General features: G+C 56.8%; 1 long non-coding RNA gene across 1 annotated transcript; it reads right to left on the reverse strand.

The window, feature by feature from the left end:
• Nucleotides 1–3,317: 3,317 nt before the first annotated feature.
• On the reverse strand, nucleotides 3,318–7,813 carry LOC141518630 (uncharacterized). Its single transcript, XR_012477242.1, has 3 exons — nucleotides 7,632–7,813; nucleotides 4,271–4,410; nucleotides 3,318–3,582 (listed from the first exon to the last, which is right to left on the reverse strand). It is a non-coding gene; the product is annotated as an uncharacterized LOC141518630 (long non-coding RNA).
• Nucleotides 7,814–11,180: the final 3,367 nt, after the last annotated feature.

Raw genomic sequence — 11,180 nt, forward strand, 5'->3', positions numbered from 1 at the left:
GGCGGGGGGGGTGACTGCTGAAGCCAAACTGGCCCTAATCTAGGATGAGCTCATGAGATGGGGGGGTGATGACTGGAGGCCAGAGGGGGCACCTCAGTGGGCATCTGGGGGCCCTGCCTTTGCATAAGGGGCAGGAGGAGGGGAGTCCTGAGGACATGGATCAACTGGAAAAAATGCAAAGGAGGGCAATCAGGCTGGAGAAGGGCCTGGTGCCATTGAAGGAGGAGCTGAGCAGCTTTAGCTTGGAGAAAACTGGGGGTCACAGAACTATTGGAGGGGCTGTCACATGGATGAATGAATCCGATTTGTTCTCTCCACCCCAGTCCTGGGACATAACCAAGATTGTGAGGGAGGGGGGAGTTAGAGGCAACCCCTCTAAGGATTGGAATGACCCCAAAGCAGCCAGGCAGCTGTGAAAGGCAGGGAACGCCCTGTAAAATGGGGTGACTGGTCTACCCTGTATCTAAGAGTCTGATGGTCCGGGCCTTCACATGGGCATTTTCATGGCACCCCTTTGTAGGCAGTGTTAGTCAGGTGGCTTTGTCCATGGCTGAGCCTCTGAACATCAGGCTAGCCCAGTAAGTTTGGGGGGAGACCATGCTGTTCCCCCCACACACACATACACATACACAGTCATTGATAGACTCCCCAGGCCTAGGGCCATCTCAAAGACTGTTCACAGAGCTGGGGTGCCTCTAGCCTCAGTCATCAAGATCTACCTTGATTCCCTGGCCTCAGGGGGAGAAAGCTTTGCCATGAAGTGGGGGGCACAGCACCATGACAGGGAAGAGTCCCCCCAAATGTATCTAATTTATAACCTGCCCTCCCGCCTCTCCCCCCAAATGGGCACACAAGACCTTCACTCTACTTGGCAAGGATGTTCCAAGGAGCTACACTGATGATAGGCCTGATGGGGCCTTGTAGTCACTTAGTCTGAGCCCCTCATTTTACAGAGAAGGAAACTGAGGACCTGCAAGATCAAGAGACTCCCTCAAGGCCACCCAAGCGGTGAGTGACAGAGAGGAGATTCCAACCCAGCTCCTGGGACTCCTGGCCCCATGGCCTTCCCCGGCAAGGAAAGGCAGCGTCCCAGTCGTGTCCTAGCTCGGACCCTTCCCAAAAATCCATCACACAGGCCCTGGGATCACCTGTCCTGACCCTGGCCAAAGCCCTGGGGCCCAGGCTGAGCCTGGGACTGCAGGAGGCCTAGGTGGTCCCAACGGTTACTGCCCCCCAGCAGGGGCAGGGGTGAGCCTCAGGAGACCCCCCTCCACACACAGTGCAGGGACTGGGCTAGGGAAGAAGAAGCAGGAGAATTGCTGTCGGAGGGGCCTGGGCTCCTCAGTCCTGTTCTGAAGCTCCCTGCACCCTTATAAGACCTGGCTTCATCTTGGACCAGAGCCAAGGTCCCCCCAAACTGCCCCCCCCACCAGCAGAGAAGGCTTCTGGCCCTGCCAGTCGCCTCCAGCACCCACTCCCCAAGCTGAGGAGAGCCGCTGGGGCCCTAATTACCCCCCAATTTGAATGGAGGAGGCGGAGGGAAGCTGGGGTTCTCACCAATTTCCCTGCCTCTCATAAAAGGTTCTCCTCTGTAATTATTCCCCTGTGGGTGTGAGCTGGTTTTCCCTGAACCTGCTCTCCCCCGCCAGGCCCCTTGGGACAGACTCCCTCCCAGCTGCGTGGGGAGGGTGGGATGGGGCTGAGCTGGGGGCTCCTGGGGACAAGGAGGAGGCCAGAATTTGAGCGAGTCCACCCCTTGGCCACGGGGAGCCAACGTGGCCTCCATTGACCACAACTCACTTCTCTGGGGTCCCCAGAGTGGGGAGGAGCCACTTGAGCCAGGTTTCCACCAAGCTGGTGGAAGGTATGGCCCCTCCCTGCAAGATGGCACACCCCAAAGTCAAAGGTGGGGGCACAGATTTCTGGTGAATGGTGCAAGGCCTGGAAAGCAAAATGACAGAAGGGGAATGCCCCCTCCCCCATGCAGTCCCGTGAGATGAGGTAGAAAGCCCCCACCCCCTCCTTTGCCCCTCCCTCCTGCAGGGAGGAGGACTTGGGCTTGGTGTCCATGGTTGGGAAGTGGGAGGGGCTGCCCCAAAAGGGGGTGGGCACCCCCTGAGACCTGCAGGCAGTCTGGTGGACCAGCCAGACCTGCTGCCTAGGGCGCCCGGGCTGGCTCTGAGGGCTCCCACCTCCCATAATGCTTTGCCCCATCTCCCTCTACCTTATCCCAATGGACCCAGCCACACCATCATTTAGTCAGTCTGCAAATGCTCCCTGGGCGAGCACCCCCTTTCTGAGCCTCCCCATGCTCAGCGGGGGGCCATCTGGGGCCATAGGCCTGCCTGGAGGGTCACCAAGGTCAGCCAGGAAAAGTTAGCCAAGCCCTGATGCAGTGGAGTAGAGGGGCGGGGCAGGAACTGGGTTCAAGTCCATCTCCAGCCTTCCAGGTGATCCCTTGAAGACCTCGATCTTCTCCTGTATAATCGAGGCAGCTAAGCCCCCAGCCAGCTCTGGTCTGACCCAAGAGCCCCAGCCTCAGAGGGAGAAGCTGCAGGTGGCATTGGGCTCCGATTCCCTCTGAGCCTTTGTGACTTTCTGCCCATGACCCTCGAGTCAGGGACCACTGGCCACCTCCGATGCCCCTGGAGGTGGGGGCAGGGACTTGGCTTAGAGATGATCAGCCCTCCCCGGAGCACAGGGAGTGGCATCCATTGGGCATCCCGGTTCACCTGAGACCGTACGAGGTGAGAGGAGCTGAAGGGGAGCTGGAGCCCCAACCCTCCCTACAACTGAGTGGCATCAGAAAGCCTGGGTTTGAATCTGGGCTCTGGGTCTCAGTTTACCCATCTGTAAAATGAGGAGAGCCTAGATGGCTTCCAACTTTGACATCAGATTTTTTGACTGTTTTTTGGCCTTTTTGCATCCTCAGCATTTAGAACAATTTCTGGAAGACAGGAGGCACTGAATAAGTGTTGATGGAGAGCAAGGGGCCCAAGTCCTAGCCTCCCCCATCCCAGCCCCCCCTCCGAGAGCCTGGCATTCTGCCTCAGCCCGTGTGACTGTGAAGGCCTCCCAGCACGGCCGGCCACCCATCGGAGACAGGCCCAGATGTCCATCGCCCACTGGGCTCGTTCTGAAGCTTCTTCCTGTTCCCAGGCCAGGAAGGTCTCCAGGTGGAGCCTTCAGCTGGGGACAGAGATGCCACCTCGCCCAGACGGCTGGCAGATTGGGTGAGGCCAGACCCAGACCCCACTCTGAGCCGGTAGAAGGTGGCATCCCCAGAGTCACTCATTCATCTCAACAGTCTTTGGCTCTCCCTCCACGCCTGGCGCAGGCAGCTGGCATCCAGGGCCTTGCCTATGGATGACAGGAACCGGGCTGGTGGCTGCTCAGCCCACCCCTGCTCTTGGGGACCTGAAGACAGGTACATACCCAGGCATACAGGAGCTCAGAGGGGAGAGGCTGGGTCATTCAGGGACCCTTCAGTCATCATTTGGGGGTGCCTGATAATCCTCTCCAACGTGGTTATAAAGAAAGGCTCTGAAGGGGAGATGGGAGGAGTCATCAGCTGTGGCACTGCTGGGAAAGGAAAACCAGGGATGAGACGTGTGTTTTTTAAAATGAAATTCAAAATATCAACTAGCTCCAAGTCACACAGATCCCTGGGGCCCTCCCCTGGAGACCTCCGGGGGTCTCCGTCGGATGACTTGGATATGGTTCAGTCTACCTCACTGCACCGCAGCCGTGGCCCCTCTCTTCTCATCCGGAACTCAAAAGCCAGAAGAGAGACTTTGCCAAGGGATTCCCTAAAATTTAGGCAAACTAGAACCACGTTCTCCTGTTCTAGCGCTCTCGCGACTCCATCAAAGGAAATGAAATTTGTTGGTCTGCCGCGTTTTTTGGAGTCATCCTGGCTCCCTGCGACCGCTGCCTCCTTTTCCCCCCGGCCACTAAGCATCCCTTTACTATCTTGCTGAATGTTCCCAATGGCTGAAGACAGGAATTCCGATTGATCGGACTCTGCTTTTCCCGTTGTGGAAAATTAGTCCCCCTGCCCTGCTCTATGTCCTTGATTTCTGAGATGTCCCCCTGCCCCGCGCCGGCCTCCTCGTTCTCAGTGAGTGAGCACAGCAGTCACCCCCTCGACAGACCTCAGGATGTCATTGCCCTCGGCCGGGGAACGTGGGGTTCTTTTACTCTCGCCATGTTCATCCGAGACCCCGTACCCCATCTCTGTCTGTAGACATCTGAATCTCTAGCCACCTACCAAGCCCGGTCTTGACGTCTCCACCTCTCCGAGGCCTTCTTGGATCCCTGGACTGGTCCCCAGCACCCCTGGGTCCCGCTGCATCACTTTGTTTATACTTGTCACTTCCCATTCTTCCTTGGTCTGTGCCTGATGGAGATCTCCAGAAGGAGACAGAGGCGAGACTCAGGAGGCTTGAGTTCAAAGGCTCCCTTGCTACTCCCCCCCCGTGGGGAGAGGTCCCACCTTTAGCCAGGCCGCCCAGGGCCCAACCGGCTTGCCCGCCAGTCCCTCCAGAGCCCGCACACCCACTCACACAGAACACCCCTCCTTACACATACATACTAGCATGCTCATTTACACAGACCAGACAGACTCATTTATACTCACACATACTAACACACTCATCCATCCATACACACACTAACACATGCATGCACATTCACACCCAAGTGGAGAAGATGCAGCTCTAAGAGGGGACCATAGGTGAAGGGGAGTGGCCAACCTAAAGGTCCCAAGGTCCCAACTCTACACCCCTTGGTCCCCTCCCCATTGCACCAGGAAGTCTGGTTCCTGCCTCACTGTCCCATTCTGGTCTTGAGAGAATACAAGGGTTAGGTGGACACTCGTTGAAATCTGTCCTTCCTGAGAAATCCCCTGGTGCTGCCTGGGATCGGACCCCATCCTGGGCAGCCGGCTGCTCTGCTCCCACATAGGGTCAGCCCTGCTCCGGGGAGCAGGAATGGGAAGAGCCTGAGTCAGTGACTGCCACTGCCCATATTGGGGGGAGAGGGCAGCAGCTGGGCAGGGAGCAGAGTCCAGCTTCACTGAGACTCAGCCACGAAGCCCTCTCAGAGGCCGGAAGGCACGGCCGGAGACCAAAGTCCCCTCTGGGAGCCAGAGGAAGCGTGGGAGGCAGGAACCTGACTGGCCCTGCCCTGCCGATCCCTGCCCTTCTTCTAGGATCCCTGGCAACAGCCAGAGCTATGGTCCCTGCTCCCCATCCTTGGGGGTCCTTGTGGGCCCCTCCTCCCAGAATGACAGTCCTGAGAAGGCCTTTGGGTATTTAAAAGGAATCCAACCCCCTCCCTTTACAAGGGGGGAAACTGAGGTACAGCAGAGCTGGGACTTGCCCCAGGTCACCTTCCAGCTAGGTGCTAGGGAAAAGCTGTCCTGAATCCAGCTGGGAGGCCCAGAAAGAAAGGGGGGGGGGATCCTCCAGCCAGGGCTTCCTGGAAGTCGCCCAGTTTTTGTCCTGCCTTCCCAGATCTTAAAATCTAACGGGAGGGGCGGCTAGGTGGCATAGTGAATAAAGCACCGGCCCTGGAGTCAGGAATACCTGGGTTCAAATCCGGTCTCCCACACCTAGCTGTGTGGCCTTGGGCAAGTCACTTAACCCCATTTGCCTTACAAAAACCTAAAAGAAAAATCTAATGGGAGAGACTATGTGCCCCAAAGTCACCACCCACGTGTGCCTGCACAGGGTGAACCTGGATGAGAGAAGGGAGCAGCAGGGGGACCAGGCCACACCCCCTTACCTGAGGTCCCCTCCTGGAGCTGCATCAGCCTATGGGAATGCACCTTCCCCACTCGTGCGCATGTGTGTGTGTGTGTGTGTGTGTGTGTGTGTGTGTGTGTGTGCATGTGAGCACATGCATGCACACCCACCCAGGTCCTAGGGAGGCTGGCCTCAGGGGCTCTGTGCCCCACACTCTGAATGGGGAGGGGCCCCTGGGAGGGGCTCGTGGTCTTTGTGTGCCAGGGGACAGAGATGGGGGCCCTGGCTTTGATCTCTTCCTCACCTTCCTCCTTCCTCTTCTCTGTGATCATGAACAAGCCTAAAGCTAGGACCTGGAGGATCCTGGGGGATCTTGGGGTCTGGTCCTCAGACCCCCTTTCTTTTGCCTCCTCTCCCCTTCCTCCCTAGTCCTCCTTCCTCCTTCCCACCCTCCGTCTTCAGACCCTCCCAGCCTCCCTTGGGTCCCACAGGCCTCCTTGACCACACACTGTTAAAAGCTCTCTCCAGAGTTGCGATCAGTAAGGCAACGGTGGAAAAATATGGAAGTAACCTTTGTGATGGACTTATCCTAAAGAATGTGATCCACCCGCGATAGAGCTGGTGGTGTTGGAACACAGACTGAAGCACATTCATTATTATTATGTTTTGGGGGGGTGCAGGGCAAATGGGGCAGGGTGGCCTGCCTGGGGCCACAACAGCTGGGTGATCGTTGGGTGTCTGAAGCCAGATTTGGACCTGGGTGCTCCTGGCTCAAGGGCCAATGCTCTGTCCACTGCACCCTGGCCATACCTACTATTTTATTAGTATTATTATTATAATTATTAAATTTTAATGTTTTCTCTCTATCGCTCATGTGGGTCTATATTTTCTTGGGGGGTATTATATTTACTCTTAAACAAGAATATTTTAGTAATGTATAAAAACATTATTTGTACCAAATAAGAATGAATAAATAATTAAAAAGAAAAAAATTTTTAAAAAAGCTCCCTCTAAGGAGCAGCCAGTGTGGTCACTGTCCGGGTTGAAGGCTGAAGTCTTTGCGGGGAGCAGCTTGTGTATGGTTAACGCTACTGGCCTGGTGGGGGACAGAGCAGGAAGGGGAGGCCCCTGGGAGCCCCAGGCACTGTGAGCTCTGTTGGGAGCCCCCAGACCTAGGGCCTGAGTGAGGCGGCAGAGATGTGTTGCCAGGGAGAATTGGCATCCACCCACCTGCTGCCACCCACCCACCTATGTACACTCAGTGATTCACCTGGAGGCGGAAAACACCACCCTTAGACAGGCAGGCCCAGAGGGGGTAGCAATTAGGGCCAACGCCCAGCCCCAAGAGGCTCCTATTTTAGGAGGGGATTTTCGGAGGAAAGAAGAAAGGGAGGGTCTTGGGAGAACAAAAACTGGATGATTCCCCCACCACCACCAAAAAAAACCCCAGTATTTCCCCCGTGGGGTCCATCTTACAGGTGAGGAAGCTGAGGCTGGTTCTGAGCAGCTGGGGGGGGGGTATGGCAAAAGGATCCGGTCCTCAACTTCCCAGGGAATTAGCTGAGCCTGAGAAGGGCAACAGGGGCTCCAGGGCAGGGAAGGTGAGGAGCAAGCCAGAAATGACACCAGGACAAGGCCTCCTTCAGCCCTGGCCTGTGGGCAGTGAGGACAGCCACCCTCCTGCTCCCTCAGTGTGGCCTGGCCTGGGCTCAGCAGCTTGGAGAAGACTTTGGAGGTCACCGGAGTCTAGGGAGCCAGTGTCAGAGCCAGGCTTCAGGGTTCAAATCAAGTCATTCCACCCACTAAGGACTGCCTGTTCCTGGGGCCAGGGACCTGAGAGTTGGGGGGGGGTGAGAAGGAAGAGGGCAGATGAGAAGCGCCTACTGTATGCAGTCACTGGCTGTCCCGAGCCTTTCCCAGGGAGCACCTCACTCCATCCTCACAACGCTCTGTCACCCCATTTTACGGCAGAGGAAATGGAGGCAGGCAGAGAAGTGACTCATCCAGGGTCACCCAGCAACGGAGTGTCTGGAGCTAGATTGGAATTCTGGTCTTCCTGACTCCAGGCCCGGATCACTCTCAGAACACTGAGGGGAGAGCAAGACTAAGCTGGGAAAGGCCCTCTGAGAAGGCCACTCGTCCTCACTGAGTCGCTCCAAGCGATTCTGTTCTCATTTAGAAAATGAAGGTGATATCTAGAAGACCTGCTGCCGGTGAAATGGGGATGAGGGTCCGCCCTGCAAGGGGGCCACCTTGTGGTCCCCCTCATCGTCATCATCATCATCACTACCATCCTCGTCCCCATTGTGACTGGCACCCGGGTCAACATCACCACAACTCCACCATCACCATCACCATCACCATCATCATCCCCATGGTTACTGGCACCAATGTCAACATCACCATGACAGTTGTCCTCATCCCCATCCCTGTGCCATCGATGCCACTATCATTGCCAAAGGAGAAGGCAGCACCCTGAAGCAGGTCTCTACCATCTGGGTGTCCCGGGGGGAAACAGCCCTCCCTGGCTGGGAAGCACCCATGTGACCAAAAGTCAACCTCTTCACGTCTCGGGGCCTCAGGCTTTCCACTGACTCGGCTTGACTTGGGGGTCCCACAGGCTCCAGGTAACCCCCAGAGGTCTGAGGAGGAGCCTGTCCCTGGAGTCCCAGCCCCCCAGACTCATGACCTTGGCATTTTCCTGGACTCCTCCCCCTCCTCACTAGTCAATCAGCTTTGGAGGGGGTGCCCTCACTCTCTGATGCTGCCAGGATCAGAGTGGGAATCTTCTGGGGGGCCCTCTTCCTCCTTTCCAGTCTTTCCCTCCTCTACCAAGGGATCTCCAGGTGCCAGTCCCTGGTTTTTCATTTGGGGAAACTGAGGCCCAGAGGGGAACTCATGGAGTTGGTTAGTGGAAGACTTTGGGCACCTTGATCTCCAGGTTAAGGCCCTCTCCCCTACGCCACCCAGAACCGGGTGCTGACTGTGCCAGCGTGTGTGGGTATGGAGGGTTGAATGCATACATGTGCTGTGAGTCTATCTGTGAGTGGAAGTGTGTTTGGGATCTGAGTGGGAGTCTTGTGACGGGTGTGAGTGTGTGTGTGTGTGTGGTGAAGCCTGAGAGCTCTGGGGAATCCTCCACAGCCTTTCTGGGATGGGGTTCCCTCTTGGTTTTCGTGGGACCTGCCCTCATCCGTCTCCCCTTCCTCTCTAAAATGAACAGCCAGAGAGATCCCATCTGGCTCCCAATGGGGACCCTGGCTTCGGGATCCTGGGAAATATTTTACCACCAGCTCTCCGAGGGGCTGCTAAGTTTATCTGCACCCAACCATTTCCTCTACCACTTTATTACGTTTAGACATTCAACAAAACAACATGCAACCCCCAGGACTGGAGGCTTTGCCCATTTCCAAGACATAACTGTTGACACTGAATATTTAACGAGGGGTTCTCGGAGGCCAGCTTGGCAGTCCTCCTCCCCTCGGTGGGCTTGACCCCATGACCCTAATATCCCCCTGAAAAAAGCTGTTGGCTCCCGCTGCCTCTGCTTCTCTCCTCCCTCACCCTTCAGTCCTGGGTAGCCTGGTTCCCACCCTCTGCCGAGTAACCAGAAGACTCTTGTCCAGCCGGGTAGGTGAAGCTCAGGCCCCCTCCCCTCATTCCCTCATTCCCTCATTCCCCTCCCCCTGGGGGTTCTGGGCCTGCCCCTCTCTGGCTCTCCTGCCCGAGGTCCCTTGCTGGCTCACGGGCCACAGCCTAACTGCCCCCCAACTGCCAGTGCTCCCCAAGGTTCTGCCCCAGGTCCCCTCCTCCCTTGTATTCTCTGGCTCCGCCAAAGGCTTTGCGTCTCTCCCTGGAGATCCCTGCCTCTCGCCTTGCCTCCCCATTGACCTCCTGGACATTTCACCCCGAATATCCTAGAGATGTCAGTGACTCAACCCACCTTAGTCCTCCTGGCCAAGGCCAGGGTGACCAAGCCACCAGAGAATCCCAGACAGTCCCAACTGAATGAGGACCATTGAGGCCAATCCCTCCTCGACAGCACCCCTGCTGTCTCCAAGGTGGCATAGGCAGGTCCAGTTGGGTGCTCCCTGTGAGCTCAGGCAGGTGAGTCCTTGGGACCCTGCAGTACCTGATGCTAAGAAATAGGGACAGTGGAAGGGGAAGAGTTTCTAGCAGAGTCCGAGACTTTATGAGGTCCCGGCCGGGGGTGGGGGGCTGGAAGTATGACCTATTAAGCTAGAAGAGACCCAGACCCCTCACTCTGCCCTGGAGGCTTTCTGGGCCAACCTGGAGGAGGGTCCTGCAGTGCTGGCCCATGGGCCAGGGGGGTGAGATGGGGTAGGGGTTCTTCAATGGCTTCCTTTGCCCCAGGAGAGGAACCAAGATTGGCACCCCCCTCCTCCATTTTACAGGCAAGGCTCTGGGTTGGCCCAGGTCAGAAGGGCAAGATTCAGAGCCAGGCTTTGGGACAGTGAGGAAGGGAGGATGGGGTCACCAGGCCACCTGTAGAATCCATGAACCCAAGAAGGGCAGAGACCAGCCCCCATTTCCCACCTTCAGGGGCCAAGCAGGGATGTGTTCCATCAGCGAGATCTCCCCCAGCTGTGATTCATCTGGTTGCCCTGGCAGAGCTTCCTACTTCACCTTTCCTCAAAACCCCTCGGTATGAGGAAGATGAGGATGGGGGGGGTCTGATGTCACCAGGGCACCCTCTCAACTCTGGAAAGTGGGAAGCACAAGTGGTATTTCCCCTTCACCCCACTTTGCAGATGAGGAAACTGGGGCTCCAGAAGAAGTCATTTGCTCATGGTCACACAGCCACAAAGTTCTTTGGAAATGGTAGGATGCATGCCTTGTCTCTTCCACACTCATTGCTCTTCCTCACTGCTGCTCAGGGGGTCGGGGACAGAACTGCCAAGTGGGTAAGCAGAAACAGAAGCAGGTGGATAGAAGTAGAATTGGGGGATGGATGGCTTGGGAGACAGGAAAGGGAGCCAAGGATGGCACGGCAGCCCAGGGATTGTTGAAGGCTTCATTCCAGGACTTCAAGGTCAGTGAGGCTTCTCGGGGGTCAGGCCAAATGGCAGCTGAGTGGGAGACCTGAGGCCAGGTGAGGTCTTGGGGAGGTAGGGACAGGAGGGAGGAAGATTTGATCTGGGGCATGCCCCTAAACTGCCTGACATAGGCCCCAGGCCCTGGTAACTGGTGCAGGAGGGGGAGCAGCTGCTGCTTCTGCCTTGGTCCCCACTAGCCCAGAAGCTTCTCAGACCCTCCTGGCCCGACAAGAGCCGGCATCCCAGAGGGTGGTCTGGAGGTCGGTCTCGGGTTCCTGTTTGAAGCTCCCAAAAGAGGTGCTGTTAGGGAACAGTGATAATTGCCAGGCGACAGTCCCCACCGGGCCCAGAGAAGAAAGAGGCATCAGCCAAAGAG

The sequence above is a fragment of the Macrotis lagotis genome, chromosome 3 (genome assembly GCF_037893015.1).
Source record: "Macrotis lagotis isolate mMagLag1 chromosome 3, bilby.v1.9.chrom.fasta, whole genome shotgun sequence".
Taxonomy (NCBI): Eukaryota; Metazoa; Chordata; class Mammalia; order Peramelemorphia; family Peramelidae; genus Macrotis; species Macrotis lagotis.